Source organism: Pteropus medius, unplaced genomic scaffold (genome assembly GCF_902729225.1).
Source record: "Pteropus medius unplaced genomic scaffold, Ma_sr-lr_union100, whole genome shotgun sequence".
In the NCBI taxonomy this organism is placed as follows: Eukaryota; Metazoa; Chordata; class Mammalia; order Chiroptera; family Pteropodidae; genus Pteropus; species Pteropus medius.
In genome coordinates this window covers 1,335,929-1,341,773 of record NW_024352783.1, presented here as the reverse complement: position 1 = coordinate 1,341,773, position 5,845 = coordinate 1,335,929, and the positions used below count along the sequence as shown (strand labels likewise).

At 46.7% G+C, this 5,845-nt stretch overlaps 1 pseudogene; it reads right to left on the bottom strand.

The window, feature by feature from the left end:
• Positions 1-445: 445 nt before the first annotated feature.
• LOC120589928 (uncharacterized) lies at positions 446-564 on the bottom strand (annotated as a pseudogene).
• Positions 565-5,845: the final 5,281 nt, after the last annotated feature.

Here is a 5,845-nt window from a genome sequence, read left to right as displayed (position 1 = left end):
GTACTTTCTCATGAAATCTTAATTTTAGCTTCTTTTGAAACCAGCACTATTTCTAGGCTTTTCTGTTATGTGTGTCAATAAATTTCTATATTTCAGTTTAAAGTGAATTTTTATATCTCATAATGGAAAAAATCCTATCTAATATAGAGACATAAGAATCTTGTCTAATAAAGAGAATATAGAGTTAAGACCCACCCAAACTTATCTGCCTGTCACCCTGAGCCTAACTACCATTTCAAGGGCATCCACGCTGTGTTAGTTATCTAAGGTTGCCTAATAAATAACACAAAACTAGTAACTATGGTAATCAGCCTCCAAGATGGCCCTTAAAACTTCGCCTCCTGATATTTGTATTTTTAGGTGAGGCAACCCTTGGTTGACCTCACAGATTGCAAGGACCTTGTCAGTTTACAATCTCTTATTTTTTTTATTATTATTTTTTTTACACCTACAGCACCTGGTCTTCCTACGTGGTCTCCCATCCAAGTACAAACCAGGCCCAACCCTGCTTAGCTTCTGAGATAAGACGGTATTGGGCTTATTCAGGTTAGCATGGCCGTAGACCACCTCCTAGTATTCTTGCCGGAGTGTCATTTCCTACTTGTCTTATTCTGTAAAACAAACAGAACATATTTGAAATGACAATGTGTGACTTCCAAGCTAGGTCACAAGAGACATTGTGCTTTGCTCCTTGCTCCCCCTGGACATATCCTGCTGCTTTGTGATGTCTGGGTGAGCACACAGGAGGGTGCCTGTCTTGCCCTGGGGAGCCAGGAAGGGCTTCCTAGCGGAAGCAATGACTAAATTGAGTCCTAAAATTTATCCTCCCCCTCTGAATATTCAGTGGACAAAGCTCTCTGAAGGCATGTTGACAGATGAGGACACTCACTTCCTTTTAAAACAGGCTCTCGTGCTTCCAGGATGTCAGGGGACACATCTAGTCAATATATACACCCTGGAGAGAAGAAAGCCAGACAAGGCCCCCCAACCCTATTTCCCTGCTGGATCGCACCACAGCATTTTCTCAGGGATCTCCTGCAGCCAGTGCCCCAGCCTCTGTGGTCAGCTCAGAGAAGTGGCCACAGTTCCTACAGGCAAGGACAATGGGGAAGTCTGATGGAGAGAGGGTGTTGGCCCCGTGCAAAGACACAGATATACACTTCCTGAGCTGTGTTGTTGGTTGGGGAAGGCTGAGCTAGAAAGCCTATGCTTGCCTGACCTCCACACCTTTGCTGACCAGCTGTCTCCATTCCTGTCTGTTCTCTTTCCAAAAGGGGAGCTCAGAGCATGCTAGAATGTCCCTCCCCTTCCAACAACAACTCCTGGCTCTCCCTCCCACACACTTCCCACTCCCACAGCCCACCCCTTCCTGGCAAGGTGCCTTCACCTGGCCTGCCTTCTCTCCCTGGGCTCATTCTTACTTCGTTGTTCTTCTTTTCTTCCCTTTTGCTTGTGTGTTGTAGCAATGCGTGTACATGAACGTGTATTTCTGTGCACATTCGTAAGAGTGTGCATGTGTCTGTGTATACCACAGTATATTGGCGTATGTGCCCGAACTGGCAATTGATCAGGACCAGGGGCTCCGATGTGATAGGAGGCTGCAGAGGTCCTGACCCTTTAGCACTTCCTGGAAAAGGCCTCCCTATTCTGGCCCCTCCCTACCTCCCAGTCTCATATCTCACTACACCAACATGGAACTCACCCACCCCCTCACTCTCTTTCCTCAGCCTAGGGTTTCTATTCCTAATCCTTATCCACTATTAGGCAAACTACTGCGTGTACTTTAAGCTTGGCTCCAGTGTCACCTCCTCCCGGGAGCCTCCTTGAGTCCCTGAGTCTTGGCTGGGTACTCCCTACAGCAGTGGGCAGTGCCTCATCTCTCCCCCAGGGCTAGCTGCTTGTTGGTCATCTTCCCCCAGCTTCTGGCACAGTGCCTGGCCCAGAATGGTAACCCACTGCAGGGGTTAATGCAGCCACGGGTCTGGCTGCTGGGGCAGGGCAAGGGGAGAAAGACAAAATTTGGAGAGGGAATTATATATAATAATTTATCACCCCCACTCCCCACCCCAGCTAAGCAATCTACACTGACTCTTTCTCCTGGTGGGAATTGCAGGTATGTTGGCGAACGTGGGTTAACTTTGTTCTTGGAATTGGGGGTAAATTGTGCCCTCCACCCTATTACCCACATACACACTGGCACCACACCGGGCCGCTTTCTGAAAAGAACGTGAGCTATCATTCTACATTTCTAATCTTCCTGGTTTAAGGCCACGGTCAAACATACTCGCAGCTCTGACCCTCGCTAATCATCCTCCACACCTCAAACACACGTTAAAGTCAGTCTGGACGGGAGCTTGTGGTGGAAGACATTGAACCCGGGGAGGCCCCACAGAGGACCCGCCTCTTCAGCCATCCCCTTGCTCCCCAAGCCAATCACTGAGCACCTTTGGTTTCCGGAGCAAGGGTTGGGGGCGGGGGCAGAGAGCGGGGCTGCAAGAGGTTTCAAGCCAGGCAGGCTGCATGCTCTGGGGGCTGACGCAACTAGAGAATTTGGCTTCTTTTTATCACATATATCATTTTGCCATATATGGTCACCGAGAGCTACTGGCAACGAGACTTGGGCCCAGATGGTGGGCTCCCAGAGTGCAATGAGCTACATACCAGCCTAGAACAAACAGACCATCGCTCACTCCGCAGGACAGGTGGGTGGGCCAAGAGAGGGGTTATATATAGTTCTGGTCACATTCCTTCACTAATGCATGTTGGCCCCCAAATGCACAAACAATCTCCATTTCTGGCTCTTTTTACTGAATTTGCTAATTGCTATTCTTCTATAACCAAGGGAATGAAAAAAATTCCAGGAGGAATGTGGGGGAAGAGATCTGCTGGCCGTTATTTCCCTTCCTTGATCCTCCCCTCCTCCCACCCCCTTTTCCCTTCCTCTCTCTATTGCCCCTGACGTCTTTCCCATCCTGGCCACCCCCAGCGGGCCTCTTCTGCTGACTTTCTTCCATTCTCCCCTTGCCTTTCATCTCTTTCTTCCCTGCATACCTCCAGGCCAGGCAAAGCTGGCCTGTTGCAAATGATCCCTGAGGCTGGGCAGGATTCAGAGAGGTAGAGTCACAGCAAACAAGATCCCCAGCTCCCAGAACCTGTCTTTGCAAAATATTGAGGTTCACCCTCCCTACCTGGCCTGACCGAGCAAGAGATGCTGCCCCAGCCTGCCCAGGATCCTGAAGGCAGCAAAAATGGCAGCACAGGAAGCTAATCCTGGAAATAACAACAAACCTGAATAAATATTGGTGATCCCCAAAAGCCATTGTCGGAACCTCACTTTCTGTCTGCAGCCTGAGGCAGTCAAAATTTCCAAGGCTTATCACCTGTAGAATCAAGTAGCTCTGAAAATGGATAGTGCTGGAGCATCAGGCAAGACAAACTCTGAGAGGAAACTTTAGGTCATGCAGAGAAATGCTCTTGGCACACTCCTTGATTTTGACACAAGCAGCATGGTGTTCCCCCCTGCCCTCCATTGGGCTGTCAAGGAGTAGATTTCAAAGCTTGCTTCTTTATTTAATAAGAGCACAAAATAGTGGTGGCCCAAAGATGAGGTGATGTCAGCCAGCTGAGAGAACAGCTACACTTCTCTGCCCAGCAGGAAAGAAAAAAACAAAAACAAAACAAAAAAAGGGAATGGCTGAGTGAACAGTGGTCCTGTCTCTAACCCAGAAAGTTGGCAGCATATAGGTTCAGGTCTCCCTCCACCCTGCTGCTCCACTTTTCACCTTTTTTGAGAAGAATCAGAAGAAAGAGGAATCTGTGCTTTCAAGAGGGTCAAAGATGAGGTTAGTGTTGTGAGGGAGTAAGGTAGAAGCAGCCGGAATCAGCAAACTGAGGATGGTAACTGGAATTGACAAGTCGAGGAAAAGCCAAAAGGCCAAGAGACAGAGGTCAGAGAAATGGTTTTGTATTCGTGTGTTCATTGTTGACAGCACTTAATGGAACCTGGACTCAAAATATGAGACTTTGAGAGATTGTTGATTGCCTCTGAGGTACTTTTCCTGCGTTTAGGGTAAGCCGCCACCAGTGGGACTTTGTTGTGGCATTGGAACAGTCTGACCACAGTCAGAGCATGGATAACTAACTGTATAGTTAGCATACCTTTCCTCTCATCGTTTTTATTAAACATACACACACATGACTCTTAAGTTAAAAATCAAGAAAACCGAGTTAGAAAAACCAGTTCCCGATTTGCCACAATCCACCAAAATGAAGGCTACAAATATCCTTTGACTTATCAGGCTGCAATTCACCTAATAGGAATTTAGCCTATGATCCATGTGTAACGGTGGTCACTGCAATTGTTTGTAATAGTGAAAGCACAGAAAACAACCAAAGTGTTTATCCACAAAGACCAGATTAAAGAAGAAATTTTAAAGGGCTCCCATGCCTAGAATCATATCTACATTCTTCATCCCGAGGTTCAAAGTCCCAGAGTTCTAAAGATGAAAAGAACTCAGCACTTTGTCAGCCAGCCACCATGCATGTGACTTCCCTGGTTGATCGAGCCAACCGTAGGCCAAGATATTCCTATTGCCATATAGGAAGGAGTAATGGAGACCACCATCCATGAAGACCTTGATCAGGTGGAACAAGAACCCCTTCCTCAACTCTCTTTGCAAGTGGCCAAACCCTCAGTTGCTCTGGGAGCACAGGCGGGGGCTGCTGTGTAAGTTATGGTTGTACATGCTCAAGTGCGGGTTTTGTGGCCCCCTCCCCTTCCCCGGCCCCAGTGCATAAATTGTACAGAACATTGCGATTGGATTCAGGACTGTCCTCTCCTCACCTTTATACACATTAAACACACGTGAATCTAAAAAAAAAAAAAATCAACTGAAAACCTAAAGAAACTCCTTGAAAAAGATTTCACTTCCCCCAACCCCCAAGAGAAAAAACAAGACAGCACAACCACAATAGCTTCCTATAAGCCAAACTAAATGAGCTAATTAAAACAAAAAACAATCCCCAGACTCTTTTCACTAAGGACAGACTCTACTGGTTTTTGCTCTTTTTTCCTCTCTGACGATTTCAGTGAAAGAAAATCTTGCCTTTTCGTTTCACCTGCTTGATTTGATGACCACACACCTCTCTCCCCTGAGAGACTCAGCTCTACAGTTGCACTTGGAATTCACATCCTGTTGCTCTTTTTTTTTTCTTTTTTCTTTTTCTGTTTTATTATCCTTTTCAAAGAACAAAATGTGTATTTTTTATCATATAGCATAGAACATGTATTATGTTACAAAAGAACTAAGGAACGATGTCTAATACAAGACAAAAGTTCATTTCTCTCCCATGTGAAAGAGGTCCAGACGTGTGCAGCCTGGGGCTGGTATGTTGTCAGCACCCTGGCATCATCAGAGACCCAGACTTAGTCTTCGTGCTCTGATTCCCAAGGCCTGCCTTCCATCCTTAAAATTCATCATAACCATTGGAGATCTAATGATCAGAGTTGTGTTTCGGGCCAGGAGCAGCAAAGTATGGTCAGGAACTTCTGACTTCTGGGAAGGCTAATAAAGAGGGGTCGAATTATTGGTGAAGTGATCCTTTTATCTTTCCCTCCTGTTGCTCTTTCTGCTGTACCACCCGTGGAGTTGCCGGAAAGGGCAAGGCAGGCTAGGTTTGAAGGTCAAAGAGAGTAGCCACTCACTGAAGCTCTGATGGTGAGGTCCCTTGCTCCAGCACTGACGCCGTGCTTCACTACATTAGAGAGGAAGTGAAATGTCAGCAGCAAAGCGTCCCTTTGGTTTTAGTTTTCCACTAAAAGAAGCAGGTAAGGAAACCACAGGAA